We start from the raw sequence: 19265 nt of genomic DNA, 5'->3' as shown, positions 1-19265 counted from the left end.
TATGGCTATCCATCCATTTTATCATCATTTTCCACTATGGTTATATTACATGCATACTCGTGCAGATGCGTGTCCACCCCAATTAACCATGGTTCCACTGAAAAATTTCTGTACAGAAAGAACCTTCTCTGTTTAAAAAAGTCAAATATCACCCAGATCATCAGCATACCACAACACATCATATAAATGTTAAATCATAACAAAGAATAATCAAGTCTGTAAAGGAAGGCTTATAAAAGTGAGTAATTTTCCTAAGTCTCTACTCACTTTCAGTGAATAAGATTATGGGAATTCCAATTCTCAGTGTGTCCAATATGTCCTTTCACACAAAAGAATGCCCAATCTATCATGAGCCTATTTGCACCAAACGTTCTCGTAATGCGCGAACTAACTTATATTTCCGTTAACAGACCCAAAAATCTGATTAGAACCGGACCACAAAGTTCCATGGAAACTTCCACCTCTGGACACATGTTACTGTATCCGGGTGCTTCCCGAACAATGCTGATCCCCGACAAGTGATTGAACGCTAAGAACTGAATAACACTCAAGACCCATCCTCCACCTGCAAGACCGCTGAATACATCAAGCGTTCAAATGTCACATATACTTCCATATACATTTACATATATACATACATACATATATAAATAAATATATATATATATATATATATATATATATATATATATATATATATATATATATATATATATATATATATATATATATATAAATGTATGTATATGCATGCACACACACATATATATACATGAATTTTTGTCACTTACATTTCATACATTTGTGTGTGTGTGTGCTGGTGTCCCTAATAACAAATTATCCTTTACTCCGAAGGAAACTTTCACTCGTGTGAACCCTGGGAAAGGAAAATAATGTATTTCTGCAATGCATGACGTGAAAATCACTAAGGCTTGGGCGTGGATTTGCAGGTCTGTTCTTAATGAAGATATTTAAAAAAAAAGAGAAAAATAAAAAAAATTAGCTTTTCAGTTTCAAATGGGCATGGATGTGATGCAAAATTCAAGAACCATGTGCTTGTTCATTTATTTAAGGAGAGAAAGCTGCATGTTCTGATACATAATACGACAAGGTGAAAGGGTAGTCTGTTCAGGAATGGAAAGAGGAAAGCACCATTGTATGGGGAAACTGAAAGGTGTAGAACTACGGGAGGGGAATTGCTTGTTGCGTCTGAAAAAATTGTGGTGGTCAGTGGATAAGGCCCAAGAACTGAAAAGAATGAGAATGCATGAGAAAGTTTTTAGGATAGTCTAAAGGTGTGTATAGCCGGATTTGAAGAGTATAAATGGATGGTTGTGCCTATGATTTACTACAAAAGAAGGTGACAGAAAGAAATGGCATTGTTAGTAGATATGGAATTGCTGTAGTAAATGTGAATAGAACACCTTGCAGAAATGTGTTTGAAATGGGCATGATTGATGGGAAATTCATGGTTTCCAGAGAAGAATAATCCTAAATGTACTTAAGGAAGGGAAAATGTTGAAGTAAAGAGTTTTTAAAGTACTTTTTGTTATAAAATGAGTTGGAAGAGAAAGTCAATGGTTGTAATGATGACGAGGGGAGTAGCTGGAGTATATATCTGCACTGTAAAGGCTACTTGTGTCGATGAGGGTAATGTCAGGAAAAGTGCATTGAATATGATTTGAGGGTTTAGCATATTACCAGCTTAATCTGGACTGATTGACAGAGTTTTTAGCTCCTTTGTAAGTTTTCTCTCACAGACAGAGAGGTTTTAACTGTCCGTATTCCTCGTCCTGGGATTCACTGGTCATGAGCATTAGCCTAAGCTTAAGACGCAGAAACCAAGATATTGTTTAGTTTTTGTGCAAAGGCACATTTTCTTTTTTCTATAATTTCGTTACTTGTATTTACTCTGAATAACTAAAAAAAATTATTATCCATAAATATGTTAAAATGAGGACTTTATTTGTATCAATGGAAAAATGCGGGACCTAGGGACAAATGATGCATTCAATGAGACAAATTGTTGAAAATGATTGCATTATTACTATGAAACTGAGAAAAGGAAGGAAGATCGCAACAATGAATTTGTCACTTGGTCTGGATGCGGATGCTGATGACGCATGTACATGGACGCTGATACCAGGTGTGTAACAAGCGCTCTCTTACACTGAAGCATAATGTCTATTTTCCTAAGCATGTGCCTTTTTTATCCCAATGGTCCCACTCAACCCACAATAGATAAGGGAAAGGACAGATTTTTTGTAATCTACTCATTAAGATGCTTCAGTCTATGCACAGCACAATTCTCTTTTAGCTTTGCATTTTTGAATGAAACAGTAACTCATTGAAATTTCAATATCATAATTGTTGACCTTGTCAACTCATGAAACACTAAGGTAATGGCCCGTAGATTTACACTCCTTGAATTTATAATGCAGAAGCTGTAGGTGGAAGATGCACACCGTGATAATACATACCATAAAAATTCATTAAAAATCATAGTAGCATCTTAGTCATTCATTTCTAGATCTTAACTTTTAACTTATTATATATGTTTGGCGTCGTCATTGGTGTGTCCAGTCGTTTACTTTTCAGACAATTGTTCATTCGAAATGTCTGTCTGCCAAATGTCCGTTGATCATTTATCTTATATATATATATATATATATATATATATATATATATATATATATATATATATATATATATATATGTATGTATAAATGGATGTATATGTGTGTGTGTGTTTGTATGTTCCAGCATAACTCTGAAATGCATTGAGCAATTTCAACCAAACTTAGCATAGATATGACTTACTATCTGGAAAAGAATATTGTAAGGGTAAGACATCACTAGCACCAAAGGGCACCAAAGGGGTGAGGTTGGGAATGGCTTCCCTGAAATGGGCTGGTTCTGCCCGTAGACTTAGTAACCAAATAAACTCTATGTGTTTATCATACCTCATTTCAGTATATATATGACTTACTATCTGGAAAAGAATACTGTTGGGGTAAGACATCACTGGCACCAATAGGGTTGGGGTGGGAACGGTGTGACATGTAAGAATAACAGAAAACGACAGATATTAGTGTCTAATCCATAGTTTTCGAGTCACTGAGATAAATGGTGACATTCAATACCCTTTAAGTCCAAGTTCAGCTATGATAAGAAGCGGGACGAGAAGGGGTGAAAAATAAAATGTCAAAAATGACAGGTATTAGTGTCTAATCCATAGTTTTGAGGTTGCTGAGATGAATAGTAACACTCCCGATGCTCTTTAAGTTCAAGTTCAGCCCTGCTAGGAATGGGGGGGTGTGAGAAGGGGGCAAATATAAAATGTCAAAAATGCTGGGCAATGTAACTGAAGCAACTATCTTAACAGGGAATGGAGAAGTGAGAGAGAGAGAGTAGAGGGTGTGTTAGGGAGGAGAAAGAGGGAGAGAGTGAGGAGAGAGAGAGTGATAGGAAGTGAGAGAGACAATAGAGGGGATGTTAGAGAGAGAGAGAGAGAGAGAGAGAGAGAGAGAGAGAGAGAGAGAGAGAGAGAGAGAGAGAAGGTTTATCGGTTGTCATTCAGAGTTTTCTTGGTCAGCGCTGGGTTGGCCAACTAGTATATATATACAGTATATGTATGTATATATATATATATATATATATATATATATATATATATATATATATATATATATATATATATATATATATATATATATTATATATATACATACTTTGTTAGATATTTTGTTCATCCTCTGTCCTCATTTTCCGCATTTTTTTGCTGTTATCAACTTTACATTCCCCTGTTTTCTATATTTTGCAAGCTATTTCATCTATGAGGATGCATTTACTTCATTTAGTTCAGATTTCTCGTTGAACCTTCCCTTTATTTACAATTCTGTCATTGCTTTTCTTTTATTCATTTCCCTTTTCTTTTGATTCCACTTTTTATTCTTGAATGCATCGTTATATTCTCTTAAAATATCTTCCACTTATAGAGTCCAGTATTTATCCCTCTGCCACGTGTTTAATTCAGTGAATGTATCCTCCAAAACCTCTTCTTACTTATTTACAGAAGGCTTCTTTATTTAGTCCCACTCAACCGAAGGCATCTTACAGAAGCGGCATATTAGGCCTATCTATTTGCCATATAGACACGTACGTTGGGACATTCTTAGAGTCAAATAGAAGAAGCCATACTGATAACTGTTAAAACCGCACTGCAACAATACTGAAAAAAGTAAGAATCCAGAGTGTCTTCTTGAAAGTCTTAAAAGCCTTAGTCATGCTCTCCTCATCTGATCTCCACTTTATTATCCAAAAGTTATGAGAGAATTGTTTGTCTGCATATTAAGGGTAAGAGCAGAGTGATCACTGTGTTTGTATACTCAAGTTCAGAAAGTGAGGCCAAGATTTCATCTTTTCAACTGCTCCTAACGCTTTTTCACTTTTCCTTTTACTTTATATTGTTTTCAACTTATCTTACCTTGTTTTGCATTTGCTTTATTGTTTATCCCATTTCCTGTAATTTCATGTAGCGGATTACTCACGTTACTTTCTGTCGGTTAGTCTCTTGTACATATTAAGAGTTAATATGAATGTAGACAATGCTCATCCTGTATAAACCTCCACTATTTTTTTCTTGGTCTGTCGTCTTCGTGTTAGTTATGTAAAGGCGTATTTTTTCCTTGAGGTACCCGACATGATGATGGAGTATCCGATTATGATATCTTAATTCATTCTTTGCCAACACGTGCTAGATAAAAAATAAAAGTTAAATAATATATAATTGATGACTACTGATATTCTCTATGTTGGTATCTGTCTCTGGTTTATTTCTTCGCTCTCGCCGTCCACATACCGATGTCGCAGGCTTGGTCGTCTTATCTGGCTGGTCAATCATGTGCCTGCCAAAGAGGGTTCGTGGATGATAATAGAGATCAAGCACCCGTTCATCCTGTCATGCCACTCCATTGCGAAGATAATGCCAGAATTGTGGGTTTTCAGAGACAGTTCTGCGGCAGTTGATCATGTTGCCATCTACATCGCAGCAGGCAGCTCCTGGCGTGTTGCCTGCCAGTGGCAATCACCAGGGAAATGAGGGCGTACCAGTCATCGGTGGTGGTACATTCGCTCATAAGACTCCTTCCTGAAACGCTTTTCAGATTTGTCCGGAGAACAGCGTAGAATCTAAGAGACGTTCTCGAGCATGTTTCGCTTTATTCGTTTTCTTAACTTCATGCAATCCTCTACATAATATTCGAACTGTCAAGGCTCTTGTTAAATCCACAAAACATCTTTCATATAAGAAAATTATGAAAAGAACATTTAGAAGGTTAGGTTGCAGGAAAAAACCGCAAAGCTATTAAATAAAGCAAATTTCTACATTCGCCAGTAAATGCCCATTTTTAACATGAACAACATAAACAACAACAAACTATTAAAGTATTCTGGTCAAAACCCAAACCAAGAATGTCATATAGTCTAGTCACTTACAAATATAGAGGCGGGAACTGGGGCAAGACGCATCAACTGTGGAAGAAGCCAGAGCAAAGGAAAACTTACTGTACATTCTTGAGGGTGAGAGAGTTTGCGGGGGTGGGGGTTGGGGGCGGTTAAGGAGAAGGGGGATAGTAAGAGGAGTAAGAAGGTTAGGTAAAACCAGGAAACTAAAGTGCAAGACAGTAAAAAAATCTATGAATATTTTTCGTTCTTGTTACAAAATAGAGATTACATTTTTATGTAGATTAAATTTTTACAGGAATCATTATTGTTCAGCCCCTTAGGCTTGTTTGGATGTATTTCTCGCTTTCAGTTACTAAATACTGAATATGATACAGAAGTAATAGGATAATGTATTAAATCCCAAACAGTTCTTTATCAAATCCATTTTCCCAAAGTTACTGCTCTGGAGACAGCAAAGAGAAAACTTTCACGGAAGGTTGTTGGGAGTCAGCATCTAATATTCTGAATCTCTCAAATCACTTTGACCACATTTAGAATTCTTAGTAAAGACAATCGCTGAATAGGAGGTGAACTATAAACATTCTCATTTGCTAAACATATTAGTTTCTCTCTCTCTCTCTCTCTCTCTCTCTCTCTCTCTCTCTCTCTCTCTCTCTCTCTCTCTCTCTCGGATTTTCTGTCATCGAGTGTGTTGTCGCATCTGCTGAAGCACGTGGCCCACTTTGTAGGCGACGTGATCAGTGCTCCTGTTAAGAAATAAGAACTTCTACTGAATTCAGTTTTTATCTAATTCACCGATGAGTTTCAGTCGTATCGACTCTTGGCGCAGATCCTGGCGTAAGAACATCAGAAGATCAGACTTAATTTAATTCCTTCGAGTCGTTGACGTGCGGTGTTTCTGAGATTATCGACGATGCTGGCTTACAAAACAGTGCAGTATGAGATAAACGACAATGAAACATGATTTCAAAGATGAATACATTTAAAAATAATAACGTGTACACACACACACACACACACACACATATATATATATATATATATATATATATATATATATATATATATATATATACACATACATATACAGTATATATGTACTTGCTGACCAACCCGGTGCTACCCGGAAAAGCTCTGAATGACATTTGATAAACTATCTCTCTCTCTCTCTCTCTCTCTCTCTCTCTCTCTCTCTCTCTCTCTCTCTCTCTCTCTCTCCCGCTTTCTCCTCCCTAACAACCTCAAGTTTACCTGTCAGTTCTTCTGTGAGTTCATCGAGACTGCCGTTAAAACTTACGTTTAGACAACAGTTTGTGGGTGGAGATAGTCCACTCACCACAATGGATGAACTGATGGTATTACCTAAATATCTTCCAACCGACTGACAGTTTGCCGCTGTATTTCATTTGGGAAGCATCTCTTTATGATATGTGTTCCTATAATGAAAGTAAACTTCACTGTCCAATTCATAAAAACTGAACCAACCCCTAAGTTCTAATTTAAACTCATTCATTGATATTGTATAAGAATAGATGTCATTTTTCAATAAGAAGTATTTAGTCTATACTCTGTTATGCCTTTTTACTACTTTCCTATTATTAAGTGAATTGCTGCAAGAGTTAGCCTTCCACCCCCTCATCATATAAAGAAAAACATGTCAAAACACTTTCCTACGCAGCTAACTTCGATTCATGATACGTATTTTTTATGTTGGTTTTAGGGATGCTTTTAATAACATAATAAATTACAACTCATTATCTTTACAATGACATCAAATTCCTTAATATAGAATTGTGTATAAAATTACATGTACGGCATTTATAAACTTGGCCAATTTGTACAATAACGTAATCATGAATAATAAAAAATCTTCCCCTTCTTGAAGGAATGATAGGCAGTCGGTATTTATTATTTTGAATAAATATGTGTTGATAAAAGATAGAAATGAATATATATCATTCTAATATATAACCATAAACAATAATCTTATTTTCTTAAATGATGGGAATGCTATTCCTTACTGTGTATGATAACATCAGCAAAAGGTATGAATTGATGTGTTGTGTAAGCTGTGAGCACTTGCACTTCGAGCTACTCAAAGTGCAGTAGTTGCCATTTCTTAAATCCCTATTTGCATCTAATAGATTTACCCTCCAAGTGCCTTTTGGATTTCCAAATGTAATGATCTACATTCCTGTAAAGTTTTAGTCTAGAATTTTCAGTCATTATCTTCCAGGTAACCAGTACCAAGCAACGTGAAACAAAAGTTATCTTCTGTATGCTGTGAGGTTTTTTGCCAATTCGCACGATAATTAATTCCAACCACTGCTGGCTGAAATGGTTGAGTTAAGCCACTACTAAGCATACATGGACTCGGCTTTGGTTACTACGGGAAGAAATGATCGATTTAGGGTTTTCAATGTAGATTTTATTGAGGTAATAAACAATTATATTAATTATTATCATAAATTATGATCAAAATTCACTTAAATTATGATCCAAAATTGATATTATGCGGGATTTATTGTTGAAGGTTAATCATACTTCTGGCAGCGCCAGAAGAAAAGGTGAAGCATCAGGTGAAAAATGGGAATAAACCCAGAAAAGTGAAGGAAAAAGTGACGTAAAAACGAAAAATTCATTTGTTTTGTCTGTGTTTGTATGTTTGTCACGGGGTAGAGGTTTTATTTTGAGTTAAAAACCTTTCTGGGGTGACACAGAGGCCGTCTGAAAAATTTGGTTTGGGTCTGTCAAGCGATTTGGGTTTCTATAGAAGCCAAACTTATATACAAACATTCACTTTTATATAAGTAGAAATACGTATATACTGTATACTTATATTCATACATACATGCAAACACACACACACACACACACATATATATATATATATATATATATATATATATATATATATATATATATAATGCAAAGTACCTTCCATTTGAAAACTGGTTGTGGCGCAGAGTACAAATATCACCACTTACGTACGAACTATAACGACGAAAGCCATAACAAAATCTGTAATGTAGTTTATAATGTAGTTCATAAAACAATGCTGCTAAATATGCACACATGGAAACAGTAAATGTGCATGAAAAATCCAAGGATCGAGATTCACATTGCGGTACACCAAATAGAATCTCAGAGCATAGTAATATTATCATTATGCAGAACACACAACAGATGCACATTGAAGGTTGACTACAGTGTTAAATCAAACCACGAATTACTCACTCTGAGAAACACCGAAAGAGGCGCAAGATCTGGTAGTCCTCAGAGGTTGATGGAGCTGCTCCACTCTGTGTCCTGTACCTGTTTTAGCCGGCAAGGGCTGGATAAAAAAAAATGATAACAAGGCGCTATTAATAAGTTCAAGTTTTTTGTTGTAATTTTGCCTATGTTTTTCATTTTGATGAAAGAATGAAATTTTTTTTTACTCTGATATTGATTATGTTTACAGCCCTTTTGTTGCCTTTACTGCCAGATGATGAGCACGGGCAATCTTACTTAACTTCCAGATTTCCAAGGAGCCACTCATCACTGATACCAAAGGGTGGTTGAAAGGATGGAATTGGAGTTTCTACACACAACCACTTAAGTATTATAACGAACTAACAATTCATGGTGACCTTATGCATACATGCTTCTAAGGAGCACACTTTCGGATAGAACTGAATTTTTCCGGCAGAGAGACTCTCTCAGAGCGACCTCGTCTCTCGGTGTTCGTGGAAGTTCTTTGACATAACTGTATATGGCCTTTTCGGCTGCCAAACCTTAACTGAAGAGTGTAAAACGCTTTCATTTCAGTTCCGAAGCTTTAGGGGTTAAGATACAAACACACAGACAAGGGTGAAAATCTGACCTACTTTGCTATTAGAATTAAAAATACTGTTGATTTAAAGGATGAAGAGTATTGATTCTAATTTCACTTCTAAGGATGTCAAGGAAGTGGCTCAACCTTTTGAGAAACTCACTATGCCAGACCTTGCTTCATATCTACTTTCAAATAAATTGTGGAAAACTGTTTTGGATGATTTAATTACAACAAAACAAAAATAACTAGAAAAAGAGATAATACAAAGGTTGTAGAGCTTACATATATTTGTACTGGACAATGGATTTACATTTTCGTACTGTACAAAACGGAATTATTCACAAACCAAATGCTAAGCTGTAGCGAAACAAGACTCTTCCGTAAAGATTACAACGTGTAACATAGCTTCATTATAATACAAACTTTCGTAAAATTAACGGTATGAGATACTGATATACTTGTACCTCATACTTGAAAAAGAAGACTGCATTTATCACAGACGAACATATTGATAACTATAATCCAATATATCTTATAAAACCACTCATACGTGAGACAAATGGTGCTCTGAGAAAAACAAATTAAAACTACTGAGAATGTGATAAGAAACTGCTGATCATAAAATAGAAACTGACCTTATACCTTATAGTTGACTGTAACACTCGGACACAACTGAAACTTAGCACAAATTTGTCAACTTATAGCAGACAACTCACTGACCTAATAATGAGCATAATAAAAAGAGACGAGTGCACAGGTAAATCATAAATTTATATAGATTATTACTGTTAAAAATACACCAGAATAAATCACTGCTGAAAGCATAGAGTCTAACAACCCGCTGCGCTGCATAGAATATGACAATATACTGCTCAAAAATTGCTACGTACACTTTGCCAAGACGGATGACACAGCTGATTTAGTTGAAAGTGGCACACGGGACGTGGCAGACTGGAACGTGCAGGGCCAGTGTCTCTGGGGATGGCGACACTAAATACGGAAATGTCCAGGGGACTGGGATTTCACTGAAAAATCAAACAAATCCTTATTATTTTGGTGTTAATTTAAAATCAAACTGTGTCCTGAAATATTAGTTTTATTTACCCATCAATTGGTTGTGGGAAGATCTTACAGACACTGGATGACTGTCCCCAAAAAATAATGTGCTTTTGGTAAAGTTGATATTAAACGTTTCTACTCTGTCTGTCTGTCTGTCTCTCTCTCTCTCTCTCTCTCTCTCTCTCTCTCTCTCTCTCTCTCTCTCTCTCTCTCTCTCCCTTATTCTTTCGTTGCATTCTGCATCATTTGTCGCAAATCGAGACCTTGAATGGCGGACCTTTTAACTTTTGAGTAACTTGAAAGAAAAATAAATATACAGAATCACATGCTAAAGAAACAATAGAAAAGTGCAGTAACTCAAAGTAAAAGTCGAGCTTTAGCATATACACTAAACAGAAACATGATTATACACATCTAAATAGATTATTTTATATATGAAAAACAGTTACTCAAAATATACAAAGGGTTTCACAAAGTTATCATCAACATCCTCTGCGAAGGTTTGCCTGGTTCGTCTTAGTTCTTCAAATCAAAAAGAACTAAAAAATATAAGTATTATGGGTCATTAAATGACGTCCGTACAAATGGAGAGAGACAAAGCAAACATTAAGAAGAAAATCCCTTGACAGAGACATAACTACTGACAGTATATTGCGGTATATATGACATCTAATGTATTTCGGGTATGTTATGTAAATAAGTTCAAGAGGCAGCATCCCTGGCCCTTAATGAGTAACGGGTCCAGCCGGTAGTACCTGAACTTGGGCCTCAAGCTCAGGGTACACACAGCTTGTCTTAAACGTCAACACCTATCCAAGTCCTTTCTGCTGATACGCACCAGAAATCTTTGGCAGAGAGATGACGGATAGTGTTAAGGTGTTGAGTGCTTTGTCTCCTCGGCTTCAACTATGAATACCTGTCAGATGACCCTGGTTAGACCAATAGGAAACGGCAAGCGTCACTGACTGGTATGCTACAAGGAACTAACCAAAGAAAAGAAAAAGAGGAAATATCTGTCAAAAGGAAAGATGCGTCAATAACATTACAAGAAGAAAGACAGTGCTGGGAGGGACATTTTTGAGAGGCCATCAGTAAGAGACATCAGACGGATAATTATGGTTACATACTAGAAGCTCAGGAAGGCCTGAATGAACCAGTGACTATATTCACAATATTTCCAGTTGATTCAGTAATATAGAAATTCTGGAGGTGGAAGACGGCAGAGGCTATTTTACCTGTCAATGAAATGAAACCTTCATTACCAACTAGATTGTTCTGCAGAATATGGAATGTGGCACACGGAATGTGGAAGTCATAGTGAAGCTGTCAAAGGTTCCTGACTAAACGAGGTAGTTTTAGAGGTATTTTTCTTATCTCAGTTGTGATGAAAATATTTAGAATGCTTAGTCGCTATAGGCTGGAAAAATAACAAGTAGAGTGTTTGAAATGAACAAACTGACTTTATAAAGGCAGGAGTTGCACATATCAAGTGTTTCCAATGACATATTATGTAGTAATGTATGGCATTTGTAAATCCGCTTCTGATGACCTTTGTTGATTTTGAGGATGAATTTAAGTGTCAACATCTTATGGAGTATCTTGAGTTGCAAATGGCTTCCATACTAAATATGTATAGCTCTTTGAAATTATTCTTGAACGCAGTAGATACAAAGTTAATGATGATGTAGTCTTATCAAGTGAATTTACAGTAAAGAGGAGGGGTGCTGTATAGTAAAGTTATTTCACTTTGGCGTTTGGCCTTCTCTTGGATTTTATGATTTAAAGAAATGCTAGAGGCAGAAGAGAACGTTAAGACTGAAATAACAATAGATACCTGACAGACTGAGAACATGCCCACAAGATTCACAAAACTTACTTAATAGAAAATATCAAATATCTAATGAGCGGGACCCCAGGTAAATAAAAAAGAAGTAAGGATTGAGTATGCACAAATGGATGAAATAACGCTAAACAGATTAATGAAGTTGAATCTTACAAATATTGTGAATAATGATATCCAATACAGGTTCTCTTGAGTTGGAATTCAGTGAAAGACTTAAACACAAATCAAGCAATGGACAGTCAGAAGAAGATTTGGACATAAAATAGACGGATACTGCATAAGAAAGTAAGATTACATATTGCTAGGGATAAGTCCATATACAAATACAACATCATATAATTTTATATAAGCTTCGCCACATTTGCTTGTAGCATTTTCAAAAGTAAAAGGGAGAAACACCTGCTATGAAAATGAAAATTCGGAAGGTTAAAAAATACTAAAAACGTATTTAGAGAATACTAATCACAAAAATATTTATAAGCGACAAGGAACTTTTTACAATATATGCAGAGAATAAACTTAGGAGGTACTCGGAAACATAAAAAAAAAAAAAATACACACACACAGAACACTCAATAAATATTTGTAAACCGCACTCAGCGCTTGCCGTGTTTTATACTCACTGATAAATAATTGACATAATTTCCCTAAACTCGTGACTTACCGCGGAGTCTTTTGAATTTTGCTAATTCAGAATATCACCATTAAACAAACACCCTGAAGAACACTGTGCAAACAGGATGCAATCCACAGTATCAGCAACAAATCTGCAGGACTGAATATAATCAGACTTTGAACAATTTGTAACAAATTTTGTTTTTTGGCGTTTTCATGGGCTTTGATGGGGCCGCCTGTTATATTATCTTTCACATACAAGTTTTTGAGCGCCGGTCCAATCGAATCGGATGATTATTTTTTTCTAACAGGACTGAAAGGTACATCCTAATCCTGTGCGTATCTTAATTATCATGATGTTAAATTTTATTTTTTCAAATAATTTTGCCAGTCTGACCAATGTTTTGTGTTACATGATTCTCTGTTTACATTTTCATAAAACGTATTTTTTTGCCTTTTCTAAGTTTACCATCGTATACAGTATCAGGATATTTTAATTCCTTACTTGTATTCCTACCTGAATCTATTTCATCATTTAGGCACTGTTATGGAGGGATTAACGGAAGGGAGAAGACCAGTGGGAAGTCCCCAGGATGAGATAGAAAGATAATGAAAGAAGATGTGTTCCAAGATCTAAGAGAAATGGGAAAAGAAGATCCCGAGAATAAGTGGAGAGAGGCGCAGCACTCAGCAGGGGAGCGTGGAGAGAGAAGCCTGGTGCAAGAGTGATAGTGAGTGAGTGAGGCACTACGGGTTACACACCACTAATGAACTTCAGACACAGACACGAATACTAATTTGTTTACCTTATTACTGTGGCCAAAATAAAATGCACTTACGAAGGAATATTGGTAGGTTTACAGCATACACTAAATTTAAACGTGTTACTGCTTTTATTTAATAGGCAATCAGCTGAGGAATACAATAATTTTCCATCTCCGTTAGGAATTTTATCGAAGGCTCCATTTAATATAATCTATTAAAGAATGTTTTTATATTTTTGTCTTCCGGCCAAATATATATTAGTCATAAGTATATCCGACCCATGATAAGTTTCATGAAATTTATATTAGTCAAGATTTTGGTCACAAAGATATCCAATTATTGGTTACCTAATAATGGTGGATAGGGTTTTTTTTTTTGGCAATACCAAAATATTGAGTTGTAATTTCAATTGATTTTCAAATTTAAAATTTTACATATTATAATTAATCCTCGTAAATTGTCTAAGAAAATAGTACATCTAGCGGTCCACTATGTCAGGTATCGAGAAAAATTCCAGAAAATCATCAGTAGATACTTTGGTAGATGATGATACCACATCGAAGCTCGCAAACCTAGAATCACTAGAATCTGGATGTATGTATTATACAGTTTACTTTCCATTACAAAGAATATTGTGTACGTAACCTACTACAACTCTTCCCTACTTGATGCCATCCATAACAAATGAAGAAATATTTAGTATTTAAAAGCAAAAAAGAAAAATAAAAGATTTAAGTAACCTGGTCCATTTCTGATAGCTCCCACAGATCTAGTCTGCAATAGCGTCCCGTCTCCACTTAATAGCAACTCTCTCTCTCTCTCTCTCTCTCTCTCTCTCTCTCTCTCTCTCTCTCAAAACTGTTTAATGTAGCACACTAAGAAAGAAACAAACCTCACCAAAGATACAACAAACGTTTCATTTAAATATTTTTTGTGAGATTTCATGAGTTCCTAAGAGTGTCTATATACATCCGTGTATATTCTTTGTTATTAGTTCAATAACCTGCTAAGAAATGTCCTTTATAGACGTTTATAGTAAAAGGGTTGCGAATGCAAATCAAGTTTACAGTACACGGCAGTTGAACAAAATAAAGGAAGCCTTGTAATAGACAGGCATCCCTTGTAAGGGCAGCAAAACAACCACGAACATCCGATAGATATTTGCTAAGTTATCCTAGGCATGAATGGCGCGGATGAACGGTCATCTTATGTAAATTCTCAAACAAAGTTTTATGTTGCCCTAAATTTTCGCTTAGGCTAATGACCTGGCCTTGAGATCCTACCATGGCAGTAAGCGAGGAGTGGATTCAGTCTCTATTTCAAGGTTTCGCCAAATGGCTTCACATCATCTTGATAACGTATGTTACTTTACTTGCTTTAGTTATTTTTGCATTCATGTACTGGCATCAGGCTTACTTAATGACATTTATATGTGTGTGTGTTTTTTTTTGTATACGAAAGACAGTTGCGCATAAAAAAACACATACTGTACTCAATATTGATATGATAAAATTGGTTTAGGCAACGGATTTATAATTATCTAGGTACATTATACTTCAAAATGCAAAGTACATTAGGTACATTGTGCTTATCCTTTAAAACCAATAAGTTTGGAGGAATCGTTACGTGAGGGAACAGAAAGGCGTGGCTTATTGCAAGGACCAGATATTTCGTGGAATGACTTTTGCAGAGGTACATTCTGACGAATGGATGTTTCCTCCTCAGACTTTCTCAAAATGGAAGTTGCACGGAAAAAACATTTGCCAGAGTGCCTTTTGGTTCGAATGACCGAACTGATGGTTCGATTTCTTTAAAAGACAGAAGAGGAATAGATGTAAAAGCTTTGAATAAGTTTGCGGTTTGTTTGTGGGTATACATAATAACTAATTTCGCTGTCAATATTGTTGTTATTCCGATTGTCTAGTCCCTATGTGCTTGCCTATGTTTTTCCTTTTGAAGGGCTCCGGTTTCGTACTTAGCCTTTCTCTTAAAAGCACCTGACCAACTGAAGGATATAATTGTGTATTTTTCAGATGATCTCTCATTGGATTATTGCATTCAGCGACACCTCAACCTGGAATAGAAACCTGTTCACTTGCGTTTTCAGAAGCAAGGATAACAATTAACTTTTGTAATACGTCTGGTTTAAAGTAAGTTATTTTCTAACCTTAGCAATCCAAGAACAAGAGAAAGGTGAATTATCCCTAAGGAGGATGAATTTATTCACTTAACTGGAACCACTTGACGGCTCCAAAATTCTTGAATCTTTCTTAGTACAATTTTTTTTCAAGCAATTGAATAAGAGATAGATAGCACATGAAAAGTGAACTGCATTTGGTTAAAGAATGTTGTTAATGAAAACATCTACCAACAGACATAATTTGACCTTATTGGGTCTAAGTTCATCTGCAAAAGTTTGCACGCTCCTCTGTTTATATCTAAATCTCTGTTAGGAGAATCTGCAACTGCAAGTCTAAATTCTGCTCAGGAGAATGTCGGTGCAAATAGAGTAGCATCACTTACCATCACCTTTTGTAGTCCAAACCATATATCTTGTTTATCAGACATAAATAGTAAGGAGCCAAGAACACTAATGGCCAAAGGAACGACAGAGATTGGTCTATAGTGCCCATGAAGAACTCTTTCCAGTCTTCCAGCTAAAATTCTTTAAAGGATGCTCCCCAGCGTCCACTTGTCTGAGTTTGAAAAATAGAGCCTCATTGGCAAAAGTGGTACTAAAGTCAAAAGCAATCATACATATCTCAAGACAAGGTACTGGGCATTTCTGAGCAATACTGGCAATGATTCCAAGGCTTTAGAGAATACTGGAGTTATAGAAACTGGGCTGCAATCAGCAGGGGATGAGACACCACTCCCACATTTTGCTAAACAAAACGATTCTGGATTTCATGGGACCGAAAAGGTATGCCACTTATATAATAAATTTCTCAATTACACTGTCAAAAATATCAGCCGAAAGGATTACTTTTTTTTTTTGGACAGTGAGTGTCGTAAATATTTTTGAAGGGAAGGAAACAATGTATCTCTGTGCTGAAAAGGGCAGATTTGAAACCAGCCCGCCAGTTATGTTGCTGAGTTGTGCCTGAAATGGCCTTTTAAAGTTGCCTTGTATTCATCTTCAGCGGAAGCATGAGCTCTTTGAGTTACGACTCTTGTTGGGTGTGTTTATTCCTTGTCAAATTATCTAGTACTTTTTTGTTGCATTTCACCTATTTTTAATATACTAAATGTTTGAAAACTTATGCTCAGTACTTTCTGTTTGCTACATATTATCTGATTCCTACTGTATTATTTGAACACATCCTTCCAAGATCTTTATACTCTCACTCTTAAGTCCTGATTACTGATAGATATGAAGAGTTTAATTCCACATTTTCAGTCAGTATCACACCGTCAGCTCTAATTATCTTTATTTCAGCGTGCACTACCATAATATAAAATTACCTTTTAGATGATGATGTGGAGTTATAATATCTTTTAAATGTACCTTTTAAGATTATATTATAGATAACAATGAATGTCTTAGATGACTGATACTAAAATGAAACGATTTAACGATCAGGATTCTCGGTAGCAAATCTGTGAAAACAATGAGACCTTTTTAAAATTTGTATTCGGTGGGAGCTATTAAAACTGCCACCAGTAAATTGGCGGCCCCCTTAATTTTCAAGAGAGCGGAAAAAGACTGGCAGGTTTTTCTAGCACAGTCGATCAGATTGCTTCTTAAAACAGCTTTCAACAAAACATGTGTCCAACTCAAGATATGGTTGAAAATAATGACTGTCAAACCTTCGGCTAGATGTTGTTAGTCTTAGTTCTCTTTCCCTTCATTGCATGTAAACCATCACATGACTTAACTTGTCAAGTTCATTTGAAATATGTTCTAAAAATTTTTCAATAAAATTGAAATAAAAAAGATCTAATTCATAGTAGACTTAAATCTTATGTGGATAATTATTTTTCCTAGTCAAGGGAGCCCAACTAGTAATACAGTTGTATTCAGATAGAATATTGGGGTAGGATGCTGTTTGTCGGATTATCCCGTTTAGCCTAAAGCCTAATGCAACAATAGTCCACTTATTTTCAAGTTTTGTTAAATTCGATTATAGAATAGTATATGTATTTAGTACACTTTGAATAATCAGCCTTATAAATCATTGTTTTTGCAGACAGAAGTCACATTAATCTAGACTTATATCTAAACATCTTGATTCGCGCGAACTTTATATAAACCCAGCAAAGGCTCTAGAGGACCCCTTTGGCCCAGGAGACCACCTCTTTTGAACGAAGGTGGATATTTTGTGAAAGCTAAATCAAATTCAGATTTGAGTCACAGATACTGAAGGTTAAACTTTTCCAGCATGTGATGACCCGATCATCTATGCTGATGAGTTTTCGTCTTAAATTATAACCAGAATCTTAATTTTATGCCCCGAAAAGTCGGTTTCATTTCCTTGACAGTAAACATGGCAAGTGTCAAAGAAAAGTTTGACAAAGATCGGGCGACCTGTACATTTTAACACCTGGTATTACTGTCTCTTCATGCCATTTCTCTCTCTTTCTCTCTCTCTCTCTCTCTCTCTCTCTCTCTCTCTCTCTCTCTCTCTCTCTCTCTCTATGTATTTTCTCTAGAATTGGAAAGACGGCATGTAGAATCATTCATTTGTCTTCAGAAGCTATGTAATTTCTCTCTCTTATTCTTTTTTTTATACATGTTTTCTAACAACATTTCTCCCCCCCCCCTCTCTCTCTCTCTCTCTCTCTCTCGCGTAAAATCATGCATATAACATTTACTATGGGAAATAACTCCATCTTGCATCGCCAGTCAATACACCCACACCGAAAGGAATTGGTTGACAGACTTAAAACGTAAGAAAGAAAAGCGAATGAGGTAAAAAAGGAAAAATCTATCCCTTCCTGGCAGCGGGAAAAAAAAAAGAAAATGTTAGTTTTGAAAATTTGACACTGTGCCCTTTCATGGTGCGCTGCATCTGATTTAGCAGTCGAGGCAGATATACTTGAGAGTCAGCTTTCGTAAAAACCCTCTGGCTCAACTTCTTTTGGTTCTTCGGACATGACCTTGAAGGAAGTGGCAATAAACTTTCCATTGAAATTTTCAGCCTTTAGGGTTTGATTGAAAATTTGGCTACCTTTGTGTTAAGCCGTTAACAAAACGTTATATTATTATCATTATTATTATATTATTGTTATTGTTATATTATTATTATTATTATTGTTATATAATAATAATAATAATAATAATAATAATAATAATAATAATAATAATAATAATAATAATAATATATTATTATTATTATTATTATTATTATTATTATTATTATTATTATTATTATTATTATTATTATTATTATTATTCAAAACGAACATTCATCTGAAACAATTCTTCAAAAGAGTTCTTCCACAGAACAGGAGACCCATTGCAGGGAAAAGAGAAAGCAACGAGAAGAAAATAAAAATAGGTAACAGTGAATTAAAGCACAGGTTAATATTTCCATAAAAGAACAACAATTCAGAAAAAGAGCTACGTTAAAGGTACATAGCGCTCGAGAGCAGTAATATGTCAAGTCCTAGTCCAACTTAGAGGCCTCAAAACGCATGATGCTGGCTGGGAGGCCATTCGCCAATTTATAGACTGTAAAGGAATGAAAGGCCTCTGAT

The sequence above is a fragment of the Macrobrachium rosenbergii genome, chromosome 28 (genome assembly GCF_040412425.1).
Source record: "Macrobrachium rosenbergii isolate ZJJX-2024 chromosome 28, ASM4041242v1, whole genome shotgun sequence".
In the NCBI taxonomy this organism is placed as follows: domain Eukaryota; kingdom Metazoa; phylum Arthropoda; class Malacostraca; order Decapoda; family Palaemonidae; genus Macrobrachium; species Macrobrachium rosenbergii.
The sequence above is the reverse complement of the archived record's forward strand: the minus strand, read 5'-3'. Positions refer to the sequence as shown.